The following is an 8,288-nucleotide window of genomic DNA, read 5'->3' as shown; positions in this document are numbered from 1 at the left end:
GTTTAAAAAGAAAGGATAAAAAATAAAATTTGATGTAAGTGTGGAACTCAGGGAAGAGCTAGAAAATGAATTTGGAGTTGTTAGAATACAGACAGAGTAAACAGAAAAGAGAAGATGTTCCATTACTGAATCTGGGACACCAAATACAAAGAAGTCAGTTACAGGAGGAGGAACAAGTAAGGGAGAGGCAGATGGAGCACCAGTGAAGTGGAAAAAAAACAGAGATTATGTGATTCCAGAAGCCTGGGGAGTCAACTTCATTGAATGCTGTGAGACGCTAAGACAGGGGGTGGCAGACAATGACCACTGGGTTTGGCAAGATGGAAGTTGTTGGAAACCTTTACTAAGGAAGTTTAAGCGTTAGGAACAAGAGCCCACTGAAACAAGATGAGGAAAAAAATGGGATATAAGGAGCTGGGGCAGTGACTGCAGAAAATTTGAGAAGTTTTGTTCCTTAGGAGAGAGGTGGAGTTGTGGTGTTACCTGTGTGGAGGGCAGGTGGGTTTGTATTAGTTTCCTATGGCTGTTGTAACAAATTACCACAAACTTTGTGGCTTAACAAAAAGTAATTTATTCTTTCACACTGCTGCAGGCCAGAAGTCTGAAATCAAGGTGTTTGCTGTGCTCTCTCCAAAAGTTCTAAGAATCCTTCCTTGCTTCTTCCAGCTTCTGGTGAGTCCAGGCATTCCTTGGCTTGTGGTACTCCAGTCTCTGCCCTCAACTTTACAGACACTACAAGGACTTCTTTACTTTTCTCTCCTCTGTGTGTCTCTTATAAGGATGCTTGTTGTTGGATTCAGGGCCTGCCTAGAAAATCCAGGATGATACCATCTTGAGATCATTAACTTAATTACATCTACAAAGACCTTTTTCCAAATAAGGTCACATTCACAGGTTCCAAAGATTAGGATGTGGACATATCTTTTTGAGGAATATCATTCAACCCATTACAGAGGGTATAAGATCAGAAGAGGGCCTTTTTTAAAGGTGAGAGCTGCTTAAGTATTTTTCTATGCTGGTATTTTCCATTAGGGAGGGAGAAATTTATGAAATCAGAGAGAGGAGATATAACACATAGGAAGTCAATGATAAGGTGAAAAGATATAGGATTCCAAGTCCGAGTGGAAAGATTTTTTTCTTTAGTTTTAGCAGGGACTTATTGAACATGGGTTCAGGTAAGGGAGGATATTTGATAGTACAAGGATGAGGGAGTTTCTGCATGCTTGCATCTATTTTTTTCAATGAAATATGAAACAAGTTTGTAGATTGAAGTTATCAGAAATAGAGAGGTTCAAAGTTTGAAGACTGCATGGATAGCCTGAAATGTTTTTAACAGAGAACTATAAAGAGATCTTGCTAGGTGTATAGATTGGCCTTGTCAAGCTCACTTGAGAACTGTGGTCATGAATCAGTAACTAGACTAGTTAACATGATTTTTTATATTTCTCCAGCAATATTTAACTGGTCAAGTGCAGATGGACATTAGCAGGATATTTGGTAAACCAGGATTATGGTTTTTCCAAGTGATTATATTGGAGGATGAAAGGAACAAGGGATAAATAATGTTGGCTTGTGAGAGATTACAGGGATTGACCATGGAATTTTCACTGGTTAAGGAAGAAAATTAGGGAAGTGGGTGATGGATAGTGATAACATTGTAACGACAATAGTTTAGAGTTCTCAATTTGGTTGAAGAATTGCTGGTGTGCGGATGATAAAATAATTAAATTGAAAAACTAAAGTTCTGGTCAATGAGAAAGATGCTTGCAATTGAGACTTCTGAGATACCATGGTTAGGACAGTATCATAGATCAGACCAAGAGAATAGGTGGTTGAAGTTGCTGCCAGATTATCCAGTTAGCAGATTAAAAACGTGCTTTGTGTGCACATACACACTCACTCACTCACAGGCAGGCATATGTAAACAAACAAATAAATTTGAAATGATTTTAGATTTAAAATTTTTCTTTCAATATCTTCATGAAAAAATCCTAATTTTGTTGGCTTTTTTTCATTTTAAATTACGTATGGATTAGGCCATAGTCTTTTCTGGGTAAAGAACTTTTAAATCTGGACCAAAATGATGTGGCGGTGGAGGAAGATGATTGGAGGTTTTTGGTCAAAGAACTGAAACAACTAGGTTTTTTGATAATCATCCACAAGATCAATCAATATTCCCTATAGAAATGCTATAATGAATTTCCAAGAGAGATCACAGTAGGTAGATGAATTCTGAGATGACTATCTAAGCCAAGTATTTATTAGAGAGAGTCCTGAAGGTTGACTAGAATATTTAAAAGTTGATATTGTTGGTTATTTGTTTCTGAGTATAAAAATACCTCACGTACTAAGTAAAAAAAAGGATTAATACAAAAAAGAGCAAAAAAAAACAAAACAGAATTTGACAATATATACCTAATGATCTGAAAAACACTATCACTGCTTTTCCTCTCTTCCAATCTTCTTTCATTTTTCAAAAACTATGTCCAACTATTTATACTGTTTAATAACTTTTTTTACTCAACAATATGCTGTGTGCTTTTTCCCATGCCAATAAATATTTTTCTAAAATGAAGATAATTATTTATTTAAAATGCATAGGCACAGAGAGAGGAAATGCAGAGCAAAGCACTCCTCATTCAAGGGACAGAAAGAGTGTGACCAGAGGAACTGAGAGATGACCTTTATTCTGTATAGATGCGAGAGAGAAGCAGCTGATCTGGTTTGAATGGATAGTTCATGTTGTAAAATATTCCGTCTGAGACGGTAAAGGAGATACTAGTTTTTAGAGTTCTCTGAAAATCAGGATGAGGAATTTGAAACTGATCCTTTTGGCAAAATGATTTGTTGAAAGGGATTTGTTACAGAAATAAATTCGATTATACTTTTATCACAGCATGTATGATGTGTTGCAAAGATTCAATGGACATTGGAAGCTGTGCACGCACCACACAGGGCTTAAAGCCTGAGATGTAATAGTAGCTGCAAGAATTAAAGATAGCAGCTCCCTCAAGAAACAATTTGAGGGAAGAATCATCAACATTTAGATACAGGAATGGTGGTTTAAGAGTTAGGGTTTAGATTAGAAACAAAGATATTTAGAAAAAAGTCAAGTTTGCTTAGAAAGAACATTTATAATGGAGTCCAAGTGTTAGCAGCACTAGGTTACCAAATAAAAAAATACAACACATGCACAATAAAAGATATGCACACACACACACACGCTTACCAAGATTACTGAGCTTATATTTATTCTATTCTAGGTGGGAAAATAGCAATTTCTCAGATGATTATTTCAGATCTCAAAGGTTTCGATGTATTTTCAGACATTAGTACTGTAAAAATCAGTGATAAAGTTATTTGTTGTTAGGGAGTTGGTGACTTGCAGCAAAGATTAAAGATTTCATTTGTTTTAGAGATGAAAGCGAGACAGTGGCTGTTTTTTCTTCTTTTGTTTGTTCATCTCATATATGTGTGTGAATTCAGATTGTTGGCTGTGATAAGCATGATTCCCCAAAACGGAAGCGACGCTTTGCTTCTTTAGATGTCAAGCAAGATCCTCTACAGTAAAAGGCTGTCAACTGTTCTAGATTTTTTTGTTGTTGCTGCAGTTTTTAAAATCGAATTTGTTGCCAGTATTTAATAGCAGATTATGAGAGCACCTGGCAGCACTAGGAACTGAAACCCATATGTTGACCATAGGCTGACGCCAGGCTGAGGAGAGGATGCCGCCTGACTGCATTGTGTAGCCTCAAATGCCAGATCCAGTCTGGTTCCTGTTTCCCGCCTAGCTGCAGCAGGTATCAGAATCTACAACTTCTGCTCCAACATTCTTACCTTGAGTCACCTTGGGTGACTAGCAATAAGTAAGGACACCAACAGAGAAAGTCATTTTGGATGTGACCCTGCATTGCAAAGTGGAAGGAGGGAGGAAAGAGAGTGAAATTTGTTTGAGGCATGTTTGTTTGAGGTTACAATGTGTCAAGTATGAGAGAGAGAGATGACAGCTACACTTGGGAGAGAGATTCAGACTTGAGATGTCACACCTGAGTGACATTCATGTTGTGGAAAAAAATTAATGTCGTAGGAGTGGATTGATTCTCAGAGAATGTTATATAAAGAAAGAAGAGAAAAGGGCCCCAATATGAGCCTGGCAAATTATCATAGTTAGCTGTTGAGGGGGAGTTAACTGGATATTATTGAAAGAAATGTTAGAAAATGTGAGTCAATTTTCTAGAAAAAGAAGGAAAATGGATCATAATTGTTTCATTTTCTCACTATGTTGAGAGTATTCACAAGTACTGTTTGATGGTGAGTTTGGAAAAAGCATAAATTTAAATTATTTTCTATTTTAAAAAGTCATACTTGCTTTGTCAAAATGACTGATGGAAATATACTGAATTCCTAAATGATAGGTGATTTATAAATGTAAAATTTACTTATTTACTTACTGTAAGGTTTTGATACAGGTGCACAAGTGGTTTCAGTAGTAACTCAGTAGAAATATGCTTTATTAAATTACTATTTTATGGCAAAACATTGGCATTTTCTTGGATTTCTAGGAGAGTTCGGCAAGTAATTTAATTTTACAAGGCATAATGGGCTTTTCAACTGAATTATACAACCAGAGAATGATAAATATGGGTGAATTGGTCCTACCTCACTTAAAAAATGAATTCTTAATTTTACAGGAAATACATAAACTCAAAATCCATATTAAATAAATAAAACTTCACAAGTATATTTAAATGTCTCTTTTACCACAATGCTAATCCTAATCACCTCCTCCTTCTCCAGAGGTAATTACTATTACCAATTTGTTATATATCCTTCTGGAAATTTCTACATCATTTACATATTTACTCATGTTGAGGTCAATCTTTATGTACTGAAATGAAACAATCTTCAAAAGCTTTTATTGAGTGAAAAAATAGATTGCGTACATTTATTATGATAATGTTTATATAAAAAGAAACATACACATACAAAATACTACATATTTTCTGTCAGTTCCCTTTATGATTACTTCCTCCCCCTGCATCTCCTCCTCCTCCTCCTCCTCCTCCTTTTTCAACTACCTTTATAGTGGTCACCCTTATCTGTATTTTTCAGGTTTCCATCTCTCTTCTGTATTCCTGAGCCACATTTCAAGCTGTGTAATAGACACCTTACTCCAATGCTTCACAGACATCTTAAATGAACTATAAAAGCTGAATTATTATCTTCCCACATTTACCTTCCCCACCTTGTTTTCCCTATTTTCCTTAATCACGCTACAATCTATGTTGTCATCCAGATTCCTCCCTTTCCTCAGCCTCTAAATCCAATCAATTACTATCTTATCTTCCTAACTCTCTTAGCCTTAATGTCTATCACATTTACTTCTTCACATAGATTCCTACTGCCACTTGTATTATTTCAGACTCTTGCTCTTTTCATTTAGACTACCGCAATATCTCTGAGCTTCTATTCCTGCTTCTATTCTAGTGGTTCCCAGATTTATTCGGCACAAGAATTGCGGGGGAAATATTCAAACTATAGATGCTTTCTTCATTTTTATTGCTAAGAAAGCTAAAGTTGTGGAAGGTAACTGTCTTACTCAATGTCGTAGAGTTAATTAAACATTTTTCATTCTCCCAATTCAAAACCTTTCCCATCCTAGACCATACCAGTCCTGTGAATTTAGATCAGTTTAGTTTTCTACTCTCTGGGGCACTGAAATTAGGATTATAGCTGTAAGTGTTTGAACATAGCTTTCTTAGCAATTGTTGAAGAGTTAAATGATTTGCAGGGTGAGATTTCCAGGAACCCTAAATGTCTATATGCAATCTTCTTACTTAATGTGCAAGTTACTGTTACATTGTGTTCCTGATATAAAAATCTTTTACCATTACATTGTACCAAGAATAATTTTCTAACATTTTGCTAATGCATAGGAGAATTTATGATGAGGAACATGTCATTCCCGATATTAAAAGAAACTGATTATTTGTGTGGAAAATTGATGCAAGATTTCAAGACTTATAATGCTCTGTTGGGATTTTGATGATATCAGCAACAAAGAAGACTTTTTCTGGTGGGCATAGAGTAAGCTAATAAAAGAGACTCATTTCTTAAACAAGCCCACCTCAAAGTGATGCTATCCCTGTTAATAATCCTCACTTTAAAAAATTTTTACAAAAGTCTTTAGAGATTATTAGTGACAAATAAGGAAATTGATCTGATTACTTATATTAATATGATATTCTCCTTTATTCTTCTACCTTTTTCTAATTTTTTCCTCCTTACACCTGCTTGATTTGATTAAATTGGTCTACCCATACCATCCATTTCTTGCAGTTTAATGACACTTGAGGATCTCTAAAAATAAACCTTTTTGGTAGTGGGAGTTGGTTGATGTAGGCCCACTAAAACTGAGATTTAGGAGGCCAATGCTGAGTTTATCAGAAGAACCTTGATTGGTTTAAGTCCCCGTAAGATGTGCCTTGTAGTTTAAGTTTTGAGTTCATAATAGCAGTTCCATGGTAATTATTAAATTAAATTAAAGAATCTGGATTGATCAAGATTCTCCAGAAAAACAGACCAATAGGAGATAAATAGAGATAGAAAGATATAGATATAGATATCTATCTTCTATTGGTTCTGTTTATCTGAATATCAATAGTCTTCCAATATTGAAGACATTTATATCTATCTATCTATCTATCTATCTATCTATCTATCTATCCATCCATATCTACCTATAGATATATCTATATCTACCTATAGATCTACCTATAGATATATCTATATCTATATCTACCTATATCTCTCTATCTATCTAGAGGGAGATTTGTTTTAAGGAATTGGTTCATTCTATGTGGGGGCTGGCAATCCAAATCTGTATGGCAGGCCAACAGGCCAGAAATTCAGGTAATGTTTCAGTCTCAGGGAGAATTCCTTCTTCTTCAGGAAATCTCAATCTTTGCTCTTTATTGTCCTCCCTCTCTCCCTACTTCCATGTCTCCTTTTCTTTCTCTCTCTCTCTTTTTTTTTTCCTGAGGAAGATTAACATTGAGCTAACATCTGTTGCCAATCTTCCTATTTTTTTGCTTGAGGAAGATTAGCCCTGAGCTAATATCTGTGCCAGTCTTCCTCCACTTTATATGTGGGTTGGCGCCACAGCATAGCTGACAAGTGGTGTAGGTCTGCACCTGGGACCTGAGCCTGAGAACCCGGGCCACTGAAGCAGAGTGTGCTGAACTCAACCACTATGCCACGGGGTTGGCCCCCTCTCTTTCTTTTTCTTCCTTCCTTCTTTCCTCCACTTCTTTTTTTGTTTCCTCTCTGATTTCTTTTTTAATGAATTTATTCATCATTCCTTCATGAACAAATAAATTGGATACCTTTGCAATATGTTTCATTTTTGCTACTATGTGAGAGAACATCTTGCATTAAAGTAGTAACGACATAACATGGCAAATAAAAGCAACAGGCATTGCCAAACTACCAATAAAATGATGTGATTGAAATATAATTATTATAATAATTTACAAAAGAATAAGAAAGCTTTATAATTCATAAACCCCTTAGTAGAAACCCAAGATTGAAAATCACATTGCCTTATGTTTTCTCAGTATTCCAGGCTTTTAAATTGTCTTCTCTTTGGATTGAAACATTTTCATTTTTGATAGCTATGTATAAGGTAGTTTATATTGACAAAAGAGATTTATGAAGGGTTTTTATGTAGTCCCCAAATATTTTAATTGCCAGTATTATTAGATCATTTATCAAAAAAATAACCTGTGACCTAAAAGTGTATATCAACTATTCCGAAAGCTTTAAAAGTTACCCAAGTTCTTGCTTGGGCCACGCAAATACTAAAATTGGAATGATACAGAGATTAGCATGACCCTTGAGCAAGGATAAGGTAAAAGTTACCCAAGAAAAATGTGGAAATTTTGCTTATCTACTTTTGGCCACATTTTCAATTTACTGCCTAATACTTCTTTTATCTTTTTACCAAACCTCAAATTTTATTTTTGGCAAGCTCATTGTATTTTAATTCCCAAATTCAATAGTGGTAAATCAGCATCACTGTGTATAGTAACTTGGATATTAGTCATTCCTATGTTGATAAGTATAGAATAAAATAAAATTCTGATGTTGTTAGACAACACGTAACACACCTTGTCTCTCTAAGGCAACATTTAATTCTACACATTAAAATATGATATTTGTGACACCAATAAAAATTCTCAGATAAGTAGGAAAAAAGACTACATCTACAAGTGCATTTTATTGTGAAA

General features: G+C 35.1%; 1 pseudogene; it reads left to right on the top strand.

Moving 5' to 3' along the window:
• The first annotated feature begins 7,841 nt into the window (after nt 1–7,841).
• Nucleotides 7,842–7,942, top strand: LOC131411634 (U6 spliceosomal RNA; annotated as a pseudogene).
• Nucleotides 7,943–8,288: the final 346 nt, after the last annotated feature.

This window comes from Diceros bicornis, chromosome 11 (assembly GCF_020826845.1).
Source record: "Diceros bicornis minor isolate mBicDic1 chromosome 11, mDicBic1.mat.cur, whole genome shotgun sequence".
Lineage (NCBI taxonomy): Eukaryota > Metazoa > Chordata > Mammalia > Perissodactyla > Rhinocerotidae > Diceros > Diceros bicornis.
The sequence above is the reverse complement of the archived record's forward strand: the minus strand, read 5'-3'. Positions and strand labels throughout refer to the sequence as shown.